The following is a 15,494-nucleotide window of genomic DNA, read 5'->3' as shown; positions in this document are numbered from 1 at the left end:
TGTGCGTGTTCTTTGGCTGTGTTTCCCTCCCCAGGCTAATAATGCTGAAGAGATGGGGAGTGGGTTGACACATTTTCTGGCATGTGTCATGTAACCCAGTGAAGTGGAGGACATGCCAGTCACAAGACTTTAGTGCTTTAGTAAGGCGCAGGCAGCAGGGACATGATGCAGTGGCTAGCAGTCTTAATCCTCTGGATTCACACCCTTAGCACCTTCATCGTGGCTACAGCTTCCCCAGGGTTCTCTGACAGACCCACAGGTATGTCTGGAGGAAAAGGTAAGGAGATGTATCCAGGCAGGTGTTGTTTAAGCTCATGTTACCTACAGACCCTGAAGCTCTTTGCAAGTTGACTGACATGATTTCCATAAGAACCACTGAATTTAGCACAGGGGGAAATATTCATTGCTTCTTTTGCAGTGTGCAGAAATGTTCTATACCAGTTCAGCAGAGGATACAAAGAACAACCATGCCTGATAAACATTTTTAGGATAGAAGACTAAAGCAAAATAACCAGAGACTGATGAAATTTAGGACACAGTCACTGTTTCTGGTTTCCTAATCAAGAGTGGGGGATGTTGATATAAATATTGGGCTGAGAATTCACACAGTCTAGCACAATCTCAAGGTAAAACATTCTCAGGAGAATATGGAAGAACAGTGCATTCAGTCTCACAGAGAAGTTTGGTTTTCCACAGCTGCCTGCTTAACGCCTGTGCTGAGGAGAGGAAGTTCACTCCCTGGGCTGAGGCAGTATGCCAGGTTGGTTCCTCACAAATCATCAACAGAGGAGCAGAAGATGGAAAGAGCATGTATGCCCTGTATGACAGAAATGCCATCTTCTGTCTCTGCCTGTGTGTTGCAAGCTAAGTTTGGTTGTTGGGAAAAGATGTATCAGCTTAGATGCTGACTGCATACCCCAAAACACACAGGCTATAGGTCTGATGTGACTTGTGGCTGGCACAGCACCCAATTCACTGGGAAGAGCTACTGTACTATTTTCTTTGAAGCTCATAATATTAAAAAAAAAAAAAAAAAAGTAGAGTCAGTAGCTTCTGCAAGTAACTACAGCTTAATGACAGCTACTACTCTGTTGCAGCATCTGGAGTCTATCAGGTCAAGAACTGCCATGCCCAGGTGCCACATTCTCATTCTATGTAAAAGTGAAGAGCAGCAGCTGCATAAGTAGAAATAAGTAGAAATATAACTTGGCAGGCACAGAGGCAACCTGTGGAGGGGAACAGCATGATAACCCCACAGGACAGGGGGTGCCTCCTCCCTTCCCTTGCTAGTGTTGAGTCACAATGGGGGATTGTATTAAGGGGGTAACAGAAAGTGCCCCTTGGCTGTACCTCCTGCAAACGCATCATTGGTGTGACGTGGGTGCTGCCCTGTGTCCCACACACCAGTTAGTCACTTGGGGACAGGAACCTGAGGGACTGCCATGGCATGCTCTGAGGGATGTCCTATGCCAAGTATGCCACAGGGGAGGCAGACATAGAGGACAGTGATGAGATGGGAGATGGCTCTGACCATTTACTCTTGCTTGTACTGAATAACACTTGTGTGAAGTTGAGAAAACCTGCATCAACACGATGACTGACACAGAATTTGTATGGTCCCATGACCAGTGTGACCCTGCTCAGATTGCCAGATAACATCACATCTCCAGTTGTGTAACACCACCATGCTCTGTAGATACCAGGTCTTAAAACATTATTGAGCTGACTGTTTGTACCCTGGGGTGGGAATTCAAATATTGTTTATCAGTGGAAATGTTAACTACGTGTCCTTTGTCGGGAGTAAAGCAACCTGATTTGTCATACTTCTTCTGGAAGTAGGTACTCATTGGAGAGAAAAAAATGTGTGCCAACAGGGAAAAAGGAAGAGCTTTCATCTATGAGTGAGTACACAATGTGCAGGGTACAAAACAGTGTTTTGGTAGATATCAGTGTTTTGCAATTCAAGGATCACATGACTGGAAAAAAAAAAATCCACTTCTGTCGTGGTATTTTTCATTTACAAACAAATAAAAATTAAGTTAAACTCTGTTCATTTATTGCTGTAATTTCTCCCCACCTTGTTTGTTTCCCTGTTTTCTTGTATGGTAATGTGTATGTTGTTTGGTTCCTTGTTTGCTTTTATTCGAAATAATTTTGCATGTAATTTTCTGAACTCTTGCAGAGCAGAGAGACTAGTAAATGTGTATGTTTATGCACCTTTGTGCATCTACAAAGAATGATGGATAGTTAATAAAATGCACATCACTGCAATCCTTTCATGCTTAAGATCCCCAAACAGAAACTGTGAGTATTCAAATAAAATAGAACTGATCCAAAATGTACATATTTAGCTTAGATAATAGCAGTCCCCAGATATATGCCTCTTTCTGCAGTTGAAAATCTGTCAGTTGAACAAAGAGCAGGATATAGTGTGAATTAGGCTGTCCTTAAAGCTTTATGTGATAGACACACTTTATGGAGTTAGTTACATTTCTCTCACATTTCAAAAGCAGACTCAGAGCCTAGTTATCACGAGGACAAACTCCACAAAATCATTTTTTTGTAGTCAAGGACTGGAATACTTTTTAAAAGTCAGAATACATGTTAAAAGAACGGTTTGTCCCAAGGCTTATGGTTCAGCTGTAGAAAGTTTCTTCTTGATCCATCCATCTGAGAAATTGTTCCTGAAAAGTCATTCTGCATAAGGGTGTTTTTGCTATTTTTTTCAGAGAGAAAAAGTATAAATGAGCTGTAAAGCTCATGTTGTTCTGAACTCTTTCTCTTCTCTTTCACCATGAGTTCATCAAACAAAATTCCACAAGAAACAAATGTTATTATGAGATTAGCAGAATGAACGCCAGAGTTCAGATACTGAACATTTTTTTTAAAAACCAGTGAGCTTAATGACATGAAGGAAGTTGTAGTTTAAACATCAAGGTCAATTATTTCGTTAAATATTATTTAAAAGTTCCTTGCCTTGAAACCAAACCAGAGCTATCCTTTTCACAAAAATGCAAACAGATTATACTGCCCTGTTTGTCAGCTTCACTAGATAGCTTCTATTTGATCTTGAAATGAAAACAGTTTCTATTTCAGATTTATACAACAGGCTGCCTCTAAAAAGAAAAAAGATCTTAAGTTTGGACTGCTGTTTACTTTCCCTTCTAATCCAGTGAGAAGATTTGCATAAGAAAAGCAAGTAGATTTGAGTCTAGCTTTTGCTGTCTACATCGAAAGCATGAGCATCAGTCAGTCCTCTCAGTTTATTCAGACAGAAAACGGTTGTTTTGTAAGTCAGGTGAGTAGAAAATCTTTCAGTCAGTTCAGCTAGGTTCTTCTAAAAATAACAAGGACTACTTATTAAGACTAAGTGGTGTTTAAGTAAATAATGATAACAGTCAAACACGGAGAGTTTAAAACCTAATCCCCCCAGTTGCATGTCTGTTTCCTCATACCATATACTTGATTTAAAACAACATCCAGAATTGATGTTTACTGGGTCTTGCAAAGCAGCCCCCTATATTTGCAGATATAACAGCATCAGTTTCAGGGGGGATTCAGTGAGCAGAGCAGTGCTGGGTGGTGGTGGGAGCTCGGGGTCTCAGGACCCAGCAAGTGCCCCCAGCTCCAAGTGTGACCCCTGGAGCAAACCAGCAAATCCTCTGTAGAATGGGAATAGGGACTCGTACCTACAAGAATGCTGTGGAGCAGAGTAGTTTTATGTGTGCAATGTACTTGAATTTTTTTTTTTTTTGTGTATAGAAAGGCAAATTATTATTTTTTAGGAAGAGTATTAAAAGGGATATTTTGGATTATGGGGTCAAGTTCCTTGCTGTGGGTGGTAACCACATCTCAGAAGCTGTTTCTCAAACCAGTCAAATTCCATCTTCCAGGTGCTTTGATTCCTTCCTGACTGCGGAAGGCCTTTCTGGGTCCTCACCACTCTGGTGGAGTGAAGGTGCTTTTCTTTTTCCATCTTGAATCCCTTCCTGGACAGTTTGTACCAATTCTTATATTTTATTTGGGAGAAGGGGAGGGAAACTGTCTCACAATTTTCAGATTCATTTGAATTTTTCTCTAAGCCCCAGACACCTGGTGGAAAGATGCCAGCAATGCTGTAGGCTGGTTCGATGTACCAATAAAAATAAAATTAAATTAAAAAACCCCAACCCTCGTGTAAGAAAAGCGCCATTCTTAGAAAGCCTCCAGCGTTCCAGCTAGAGCACAAACAGCTGCTTATTTAGGACTCTTCTCGGGTAAATCCACAGTCCCGGGCCAAAGGGGCCGCAGCTCTTGTGGTCTCGCACTAGCCCAGACCCCCCCGGTGGGGGAACACACAGGGGAGAAGGGAAGGAACGAGCAGGGAGAGGGAACCATCCTCAAACCGCGGCTGAAACTTCGCCTGAGGCGGGCCGACGCTCCGCGGGGTCGAAGCAAGGAGGAGAAGCCTCGGCGGGACGCAGGTCCCCGCCCGGGTTCGGCCCCGCGCCCCCCGCCCGCCCCGCCGGGCTCGGCCCCGCGGCCCCGGGCTCCGCCGCCCGCAGGAGGCAGCGGGGCTCGGCGGGGACGGACATCGCTGTTCTGCCCCTTGGCTCGGGTTTTCCCCTGCCCAGGGAACAAGCGCCTTTGTTGGAGTTGCGCTCCCCAGGGCTGGGGGTGATTTTTCGTTTTTTGGTTTTGACCTTTCTCCTCCGCTGCCTCCCGCAGGCCCGTCCCCGCAGCGGCGGCCCCGAGGGCGGACGGGGCAGCGCCGCCGCCTGTCCCCAGGAAGAGCCTCGGGCACGAAGAGGAGCAGCCTGTGGGGCTGGAACGGTGGCGAGCGGGAGGGATTCGGGAGCACTTCGCCGGGTGTGGAACAGAGGCAGCGGTCCGTGTCCCTCGGCCACCCCTGTCCCTGCTTGCCACCGGTGAAGGCAGTGTGTGCCCCCCGTGGAAACGCGGTGAGGCAGCGGCTCTGCCGGCACGGGGGGCACGGGCTGCTGCTGGAGCCAGGGCCGGGTGAGCCATCGGGAAATGCCACCTCCAGCCGCGGATCGAAGAGCTTCCAGGCCGTGGCTGCACGGCTCGACAGGGGAGCAAGCAGCCCGTCCCCATCCCCCTTCGACAGCTACAGCCCCCGCAGCCTCCAAACCCAGTAAAGCTGAAGAAGCAGCCACCAAACACCCTCGAAAAGACCCTGCCGGACCTCTGAAACCCCAAAGAAAACCGAACACCAAAGTGGAAACGAGCCAACAGGCCCACCAAGGAGCCCCCCCGAACTGTGGGGGAGCCGGCCGGCACCGCCAGCACAGGCGCAGCGCTGCCAGCCCGCGGCTGGCCGCAGGGGGCCCGGCGCCCAGGGGACCACCCTCACCCTCCAACGCCGACTGCTGGTTCCTAATTCCTACGAATTCAACCACATTCCCCTAGGGATAACGGGGGCGGGATAGGGTTTAACCCCCGAGTACAATTGTAGTGAAACCACAAGGAAACAGACGCAGGTGAAGGGCAGAGCGCGCCCGCTGCCGTGGTGCTGCCGCAAAACCTGCGGGGGATCGGGGCGCCCCACACAACGAGGGGCAGCAAAGGGAGAGCCTCGCCCGAGGGCTCCGAGCGCGGACAGAGGAGCCGAAGAAAACGGGCTTTTCCCGGGAAGCGGGGGCGGGAGCGGCCCCGGTGCGCACCTTCCGCCCCCGCGCAGCTCCGCTGGGACCTGCGCGGCTTTTACACGGGCGATCGCGCCTGGCCGGCTCACATCGAGCAAGAGCCTTTCCGGGAACAGGCTACTAAGAGCAGCGAGAGCAGGAGGGGGAGGGTGGGTATGAAATAAAAGGCTAAAGAAACCGTGCGATTTTGGGACCAGGACCAAATCCTAACGTGTTACATAAAAGCCACGGGCGGTTCTTATCAGCAAGCCCGGCCTAAAGAGGAACAATCCCCAGGACCGGCTCCAAAACAACCCTGTTAAAGGAACAATTGTGAAATGCCAACTTCCCACCAGCGTATGAACAGCAGGAGCCGGGCATGTCCTGTCTATAACCGGGCTTCTGACAACCGACAGAGAGGGGAGGGGACGGAGGGGGATCCTCTCTTGACAAGATTTATCAAGAAACATTTAACTGGGCTTTAATCATATTAGCAAGAGCCCAATTAGGGCTGAGAGGGAAGCGAGGCTGGGGAGAGGAGGAGGAGCAAGCGATGGAGTCACTCGAGGATAAAGTCCTTTCATCAGGCTGCGCTCTCGGCAAACAGAGGAGTGCGAATAATCAGTGCCCTTCACTGGGGGGACGGGGGAGGGAGCGGCTGGGGAATGTGTGTAAAGGATCATTAAGGCCAGGCAGAAGGGGGTTTTTGTTGTTGTTGTTGTTGTTGTTTTTAATTATGACGGCTATTAAGGTGGTGTCTCTGGGCTCCCTCCCGCGCTGTTCTCAGAGACGGAGCGGGGGGAAGAAGTGAAGGGGTTCGGAAGCACCTGCTGCACTGCGATGACCTGATCTGCGTGTGCGGATAGGTCTCTCCCTCCCGGAGCCAAGAGGGGGCTCCGTCCCTCCCACCCGACCTCACATCACCGAGGGAGAATTTCCTTAAAAGCCTTTTTCCCGGCTCTCGTCTCCCTGATGTCGAGCTTTTCCCCGGCTCATCCTACCTCCCAGCTCGGCTCCTCGGGGGTAACGCGGTGCCTCACCGCCCCCGGCAGAGCCCAGTCCGGTGCCCAGGGCTCGTCGAAAGCCCCGCGGAAAGCGGCGCTGGGAACGCCCGGGGCAGGGGCAGAGGGCAGAAGATGTCCTCCCGGGGTTCAAACTCTCCGTGCTTTCGCGTGGGCAACCTGCCTTGTCCTTAGGGACTCGGTCACTCCAGCTGTAGGGGATGGGGTGGGCGGACAGCAAAGAAATGAAGAAAAACTAAAGATGACAGGTGGGAGCAAAGGAAGAGGCTATGGATAAGCCCATGAACCCCCCTCCCCGGGTTACGCCACCTCGGGACACGGCGGTGGGAGCGCGGCAGCGGCCGTGACCCTGCTTGCGGCTTTCGAGACATCGCCAGCAGCTGCTGGCAGCTGCCCCGATTTCCTGCCGCTCCCCGCGGCCAGGAGAAGGGAGATAAGGCTGTTGGGCAACGAGGCACCTTTCGCCCAAGAGGAGCCGGATCTTTGCGCCGCGGGGCAGAGGATGCTGTTTTTTTCTTTTTTCAACAGGACAGGGCCCGTGTGCGGTTTGCCGTTCGCACCGACGAGCATCCCCGCTGTCGGAAGCCATCTGACCCGTGCCTGGAGCGGAGGGGCTTTCGCCCCCCACGCCCCCCTCCGCCTCCTCCTCTAGCCCTGGGCCGCCACAGCCGCATCCTCGGGGACGCGCGGCCCTGGGGGCAGCGCCTCCCCCCCGCACCGTGCCCTTTGCGTGACCGTGCCCCCGCCGCACCTTCCCTGTCCCACGCTTACCTTTCCGGCCCGGCCGCCGAGGGGCTGCCCCCCCCCGCTCCCGCCCCCCGCCCCGTCTCCGCCATCCCCGCCGCAGGGGTGTCGCACGCCGCCGCGCCGGCACAGCCTCGGCTCTCGCCTTGCGCGCACTCGGCTGGCGCTGGCAGCCCCGCCGGGTTCATCCGAGGACAGCGGCGGCTCCGCGCCGCGGCTCGTCTGGCTGCCAACGCCGCGGCGAGGCTGACGCTGCCTCGGCCGGGGGTGACTCACGGCGGCAGCCGCCGGGTAGCGGATCCGACAGTGGAGCGGCGAGCGGGCACTTCGGGCCCCGCTCTTCGCCCCCTTCCCCAGGCACCGCGTGCCACCCGCCGCACCCCTGCCCCCTCCCCGACCCCCTGCGCTTCTGCCAAGTGGAATAAACGCCCGGGTTTCCGGCAAATATTCACCCTTCCGACACCGAACGGGAGGCCGCCCCCCTCCCGGCCGGCACCCCTGTCGGAGGCGGGCCGGGGTCCGTCCCCGCGGCCGGCAGCGCTCCCGGCGGCACCCGCCCCCACCGTAAGTGACCGTCGGGGCCGGGAGGGGGTGGCCGGTCCCTCGGCGCCAGGGCTTGTGCGGGCGGGCGGGCCGGGCCCGGGCCGACCCCCGGCCGTGGCCCCGAGCGCAGCCCCGGCCGTGGCCCCGCGCTGTCCCCGAGGTGTGCCCGGCGTGTGCCCAGGGGACAGCCGCCCGCCCGCACACGGACAAAGGCAAACACAGAACCTTAACGCGGGGCGGGGAGGGGACGCGGGGCGCACACGGGGACAGGGACTCGGAGTCCGAGTGACGGGCAGCGTCGGTGTCATCACCGCTGTGCTCTGCCCTGTTCGGCAAACACGCAGCTGGGTTTTAGCTGCCTGCGGTTTCCATGGAGCCCTCCTGGCACGTCCCAGCAAAAGCGTATGGAGGATGTCCTCATGGCGAGCCTGCAGCGGGTCTCGCACCTTTTCTCAGAGCTCTCAGGTGGAGTGCTTTCAGATCCTTTGCACTGCGTGCCGCAGCACCAGCAGTGCTTTTGAGAAACATGCTTCGTGCATGACATCCCTGTTTTGAAACAGAATTTTGAAGCGAAGCTGTAGAAACACAAGTCTTTCAGTCCAAGCTGTCTGCTAGATGCACAGTTTTAAAAGCAGTGGCTCCCTGAAATGAGGGGATTATTAAAAGCTCATTTATTAAGAAGCTCAAGCCACAAAGGTAATGGTAATGAGTGTTACATACTCTGCGTACACGCTCAAGTTTTGGATAGAGGATGAAGGCATGAAGTCGGGCCTTTACTTAAAAATACTCTAAAGCTACTTGTCAGAAATGTGCTAAAATGATAAGCCACGGATTTAGTGACATGGATTATGCTGTCAGTCCTTCTACCTTAAGTTCATTTTTAAGTCCAAATTTCAGCCCTTTGAGAAAAGATAGGCAAAGGAGGAGGAGGAGGAGGAAGAGACTATTTTAATTGAAATGCTGACATTGCTAACCATGGCAGTGTGAATTCACTACTATAATAAAACCTCAGCTAGCAGCCTAATTCCAGAGAGGTGATGTTATCCAGTAATAATATAATCAGTTTGTTGGCTGTAACATAGGAAACTGAGAATTACTTTATTTGATTGATATTTTTGGCCAAAATGTAAAAAAAAAAAAAAAAAAAAAAAAAAAATCGATAAGATACCTGGATTGAGGCAGGTATTTTAAATAGCAGGTTTTGCTATTTAAAATAATAAACCAAAGTTCTTCATGAACATTTTTTCACTTCAGTGCAGTTTTACAAAAGCATACTTAAAAAGGGACAGCTAGTGAGAATGCAAGCTTTCAAGCTAGGAATTGGAAGACAGAAAGGCCCAAGGGTGTAACATTGTTAAAAATGAGAGGTTCTGAAAGCACAATGTTCACTTTACAAAATAGAAGTTTTCTCCTGGGTAATCGCTGAATGAGTTTGCATTGATTTGCAGCTGTGAATTTAAAGGAAAAAAAGGGAAAGAAAATAAATGAAGAAGACAAATGCCTTGTTAGTAAATTGTGCTGCAACAATTAAGAAAATTGTGTCAGATATATGAAAAATTGGAATTGACTGCTTAAGCTTTTGAGTTTATATATTCAGGATTCTCCATCCCTCATATCTGTCTTTAATACTTGTTTTTAAGGAGTAAACATTCTGGTAATTTTCTAGGCATCTGGCTCTCAAATTACAAATAAAAGCAGAAGTGAATTAACTTGTAAGGTGCATGTACCAGTGGAACCATATTAGTGAATTCTTCCAGAGACGGTTAGTCAGTGTTAGTGAGGTCACGATTTCAGCCACTGTGAAGGTTTGTTGTTGCAGAAAATTGCAAGGATAGACTTTATTATCCCTCTAATTCAGATTTAGAATTTGCTGTTGCTCTTGAAGGTGTTCTGTCTGTTTAACCTTAAAATTCACTGTGGTCAGTGGGACTCTTTGGGTTGGGGCCATGAGTTCTTTGAAGGAGCAAATCTTAAGTTTCTCCATGTTGCTAGGAAGCCTAGCAGTATCAAGACAAAGACACATGAAAGTATGTGAAGACAATGAAAACAAAGTAATGAGTATAGCCAAATCATAACTGCCATTTTAACAGAATGGCTTGTAAATAACAGACCCCTACAAGAATACTTGGGTGTGTCTGAGTCAACCCATTTTGAAAACCCTATGATATGCAGCTGCAGAAATGACACAAATTCTAGAAAAACAAAACTTGAAATTTCTTGAAAATCACGTTTCCAAATACAAGCACTGTTCTGCATATAGATACATCACATGCTGTCTAGTAACTCTTAAGAAGTAGGCTAAAACTGCTACAGTGACTACCTTGTTCATCTGATCTACTTAAGGCAACATTAACCCTCTTTTAAGACTTGTACTTAACAAAGCATTATTATATGTATTACAATGATTTGTGAATGTGTATAGTCTGGGCTGTGGTTGACATTCACTGTCAGGCTTACATCCAAAAACATACAAGTTAATTTGCACTACATTACCATTGGCACTACAGAGTAATGAACTGCAAAAGGTACTCTGAGAATATTTTCCAAAGCTGCCCTTATACACTTGCTTGAAGCTAGAAAATAGACCTGATATAATGATAGCTGTTTTGGCTTTATTGTGGAAGATAATACCAGCTTGTGAGTACTGACTGGATGTGAAACAAAACTTTATGGTTGTATGGATTGGATGTGGTATTTCAGCAGTCATACAAGGTGCTAATGGAAGCACTGTGAATTAGTTCTGTGAAAAGATTCAAGCAGCAATTAATTACTATTACTCTCAAATACAAAATGAGAGGGCATTGAAAAATTAATTGAGGAAATTTATGTATGGATATGAAACATGGTAGTTTGGGTGCCACACAGGAAATTCCCAAACAACTAACTGGGAATTTTGGGAACTTATCAGGTTAGGCTCCAAACAGCATTTTCAGTTTGTTTTTTTTTTTTTTTTTTGTCATTAGGCCATGACAGAGAGATTACACTGGCCCAATAGAGACATTTTTGCTTCCTTGGTGCATTATTCTTGAAGTCTTACCTCCTTTGTCATTGCTCACAATTTCTGAGTTTTTTATTTTTATACAAAATGTCACCTTTTTAATTGAGAGACTGAGTATGATAGTGTGGAGGTGGGTCCTTGTGTATACAGGAGGCAGAGAAGCAAGTGAAAGAGGAAAAGGGAAGAAGAGAGAGTTTGGAGGGCACAGAAGGAAGATAGGAAATGTGGGGCTTGCAGTGGAATGACTGGTGATGGGATGGGAGAGGAGGAGACCAGACCACTGACTGTGGAGACAGCTGTGTTCAGAGTTTGTTATGTGATCAAACTACTCCTTATTTAACATGCCCTGCATTTCTCAGTGGGGATACAGCTTGGAATCTGTGTGAAATGGTGAAAGATTGAGAAAGTAAAGACAGAATGAAAAAGCAAGAGACAATTCCCTAATTTGTTTCTTTTGCATTTCTAAAGCCTGCCGAGCCCACACATCGGGTAGGGTATGCTTAGAATCTTGGAAAAAAAAATAAGCTGCAGCTGGAACAAAGTTGGAAATAAATTCCAGTAATTTTAAAGATGATAAAAAATATCTGACCACTCTTTCTCCCTTCTCCCTCCAGAAGGTCCAACAAAATCATCTACCCCATGGCAAATGCTTGACAACAACATCTGTATCTACTCTGAAATCAGAGTTCAGGGTATATATATATAACTCATATTTTTTTCTTCTGATATTGTTTACCTGGAACTTTCACACTGTCATATTTTTTACTTTCTTTTTCACTCAATTTGCTTCTTTGCTTTTGGGACAGAGAATCCCTCATGCAGTGTGGTCCAGGTTATACTGAACCACGGATGTCTCATACAGAGCAGTATCTTATTCCACACATGACTTACTCATGTTTCAAAAGTAGGGTGAGTAATGGGTGCTGGAATTTAGCCCTAAACTGCATTTTGTGTCTGGGGTTTCTGTAATAGGTTCATGAAGTTCACAGACTACTGCTAGTAATTTCTTAATTTTTTTACCTCCCATTCCTGCCTTTTCCCCCATTTCTCCAGAGGCTTTATGTGGTCCTGGAGGACTTTACAACTTTGCAAAATGATGCAGAACTATATCAAAATGCTCCAAGCTTTATAAGCACACAGGGTCTGTTTGTGCTGCAGAAACACCAGGTTTTGACTGGGTGTGATCCCATATAGCCATAGGATTGTGGGTGAGCATTTCATCTTTACCAGCAGAAAGGTTTGAAGTCACTGCATGTCATAGGGATGTCCACAATGTGCATAGAAGGCAAGCAGTGCTGGACTATTTACATTGCAAGTGGGATGGTTTAGATGGTACCCTGCAACGTCATCCTTGGCTACACGGAGAGAAAACTGATATGCCTGTGATGCTCTCAAGTACATTCTATACGCCTCCAAGTACAAGGGCAATTTTGAATTTAGAAAGAAGCTCTCCAATGTGCTAAGCTGCTGATATAGCACTTGCAGTGAGAAATATACTGGTCCAGATAGAACTCTTGGGAGTACACTCAGGTCAGACAAAGAGGGTCTCAGAAAGAGATGCAAAACAAACAAGCAAGCAAACAAACAAACTGAAGTGTTCAAACACACAAACAACTTATTATTTGATCTGGAAACAGAACAGAGGTGTTGCCTGTAGCTGCACTTTGTTCAACTTCATTTGAGCTTGTGATGTAACTTTAGTTAGTCTACCCAGCTCATGTCAGACTCTGGACTGTGGGTTTTCTTACTGATGATTCTGCAGCCTCTCAGGCTCCTGGGGCTACTGTGCAAGGGTCTGTTTGCTCAGAGATATCTATTCAGTGCAAAGAGGTGGTGACAGAAATTGCTGTTAATTGTTGCCGTACGGTTGAAGGTTGGGGGCTGCTGTGCAAACAAGTCTCCTCTGCTCTGCTCCAGTTCAAAGTTAAGCCACCTAGATGAAACTAGGGAAAAGTATTAATACAGCTAGTGCTAGATCTCAAAAGAATAGAGACAAGGAGGAAGGTAACCAAAGTTCAGACCCAGAGGGTGCATGCAGTTTAGATATGCTGGGTCCTGTCTTGTGTCCCAATAAACAGATCACAGTCATTTGGAAAAAAGGTCTCATTCTTTCCAGGATAAGCTGGCTGTTTAGTTTGTCTTTCTAACCAGTCAATAAAGCTCAAGCAATGTTCTAGGAATTATCTTTGTATTGAAATTACCTTATTCCTTATGTGTCTACATCTATATTTGGATGTGAATTTTAGGACCTTGGATCCTAAAATATTTAGAGTCCAGTTAAATTTTGACATGAGAGCAACTGCATTATTTTTCTGTTCATTTTCTGAATCTGCAAACAAGCTTTTGTGCAAGACTACTGGCACTGAATGTCTGTTTGAATGGACTTGTGGAAGTGCAAGAGTTCATAACCCTTCTGTTGCAGCAACTGGGAGTGCAGTCTGATCCCTGAGTGCCTGCTGTAGTGAGAAGTGGTGAGGTCTTCCTGAGGTGCTCCTGCAGAGCCCTAGGAAAGTCCAGCATTGCTGCCAGCTGCATGGCAAAGGACACAGATAGTGCATACAACAGCCTCCTCTAACCTGCCAGGAAGAATTAATAAGACATTTTGTTATTAAATTAAATTTGAATTAAAGCACTTCCTGAGGCTGAGCTTCAAACTCTTCAACCTGAGAATGGATTCAGCAGCATCTTGTGAGCTTTGGAGCTCACTAGGTTCCACTTTTACAGCAATAGAACAGTATTCCATTGTAACCTTTACTTTCTTGTTTATTTAATATGTATGAATTACTGTTGTTGGCTCAATATGTTAACAGTTATTTAAAGAATGATCTGGTAATTTTTTTAGTTCATGTATGGATTATAAAGTATAATATCTGTCACTATATTTTCTGGTCACTCACTTTATGTTAAGATTTCATTAATATGCTTTTCTTAAATAACAAACAGATCCTGCAGAGCTGGTTAGCCATGTGAGAACCATGTGGTGTAAGCAGTTATAAATACACCAGTAAAAAACATTCCAGAGAATTATAAATCACTATAATGTTCAACTCCAGTAGGTTGATGAATAGTATCTTTATTAACTTATTAACCACTTATCAAAATGATTTGCCTTGTACTTAGACTTAGGTTTATGTTCAGTGTAAATTTTACATAAAGCCTGACTTTGTTTTCTTTTGCCAGACGTATTTATTTCTGAGTCAAAACTCAGTCTGTTTTGCAAAAAGGAGGAGAATCAAAGAGGCATAATAATCAGCCTAAACTCATCCAAAGCACTTTAAAAATAGCCAGCCCACCTACTGCACTGGGAGATTTTATAGTGCAGTGTACAGAAGCACAGTGTGGAGTAGCTAAGGAACTGTGCAATATGTAAGCTGTTCAAAATGTACTCCAGGCTATGGCTCTCTAACCAGTACCAGATCTGTCCCTGCTGGGGCATCTGCCTCTCAGACCCTCAGTGCCTTACAGATTGGTGCCCACGGTGTTTAACTCTGCTTTCCATGAGAAATGGCCCTGCATGGATTTTTGTTTCCCAGTCAGTGGCTGTAGTGGGGAGATCTGTGGCAGGAGGTGGTTGGAGAGAGCGAGACGGCGTTGCTGCTCAGTCACTGGCGCGGTGGGTGGCGGTGCACCAGCATCGTCACTTGGGCTGTTACACAGATGGCCTGTGTAAACTTGAGTAAAATTCTAGCAGATAGGTCTGCAGAGGGATGCAGGCACCCAACTGCGCTGTGTGGGCCTTGCTAGGCTCCATAAAACCATGCCCAGCTGTCATCTCAATTTGTGAGTGTCTGAGCTCTGCCAGGGAGCAAGCTACAAACTGCTTGCAGGTTCTGGTAGGATTCTTGGGGAAGACCTTTCCTGAACAAGTTTTCCCTGCAGAGTCCTGTACAAAACTGTTGGTATCTCTCCTCATACAATGATACTGTTTCTTAGTGGGTCCTGTTATTATCATGGTGAAGTGCAAATACATGGTATATACAGACAGAAATTAAATTGCTCTAATTTTCAGAGACCATTTTTATCTTTACCCCTGCTCTTTCATCTCCAGCAGGCTTCCTCTCTCTTATTATAAACCCCTGCTTGTGTGTTCCTCTAGCCAGTTTTTATCAGTTTTACCCTTAATTGGTACACATAGTTAGTCAGTTTACCTAATTTCCCAATAAAGAATTTATCGGTGAAAGAGTGTTTGGCATGTGAAGAGCACACATTGTAAAAGATGCTGCAGGAGGAAGGGCAGTATGGATGTGTATTACCACACTCCAGCTTAGGTCAGGTGGTCACATTGCTGTATCTGAGGAGAATCTTGCACTAAAATAAACTTTGAAGTCGACTAAAAAAAAAAGGGGAACTTCCCATGTAGAATAAGCAAATTGTACTATGCAGGGAAATGAGTTAAGTCAGTCTCATGGTTTTCAGCATCACTCATGCCTTGAAAAAAAGAAAGATCTTGAGGTACTTTTAGATACCTTCAGTACCTAAAGAGATTGAAAAGAGGGTATTTTTACAAGGGCATGGAGTGATAGGACAAGGGGTAACGGCTTTAAACTGATAGGGGGCAGGTTT

Source organism: Molothrus aeneus, chromosome 6 (genome assembly GCF_037042795.1).
Source record: "Molothrus aeneus isolate 106 chromosome 6, BPBGC_Maene_1.0, whole genome shotgun sequence".
Lineage (NCBI taxonomy): Eukaryota > Metazoa > Chordata > Aves > Passeriformes > Icteridae > Molothrus > Molothrus aeneus.
This window is presented reverse-complemented; position numbering follows the sequence as displayed.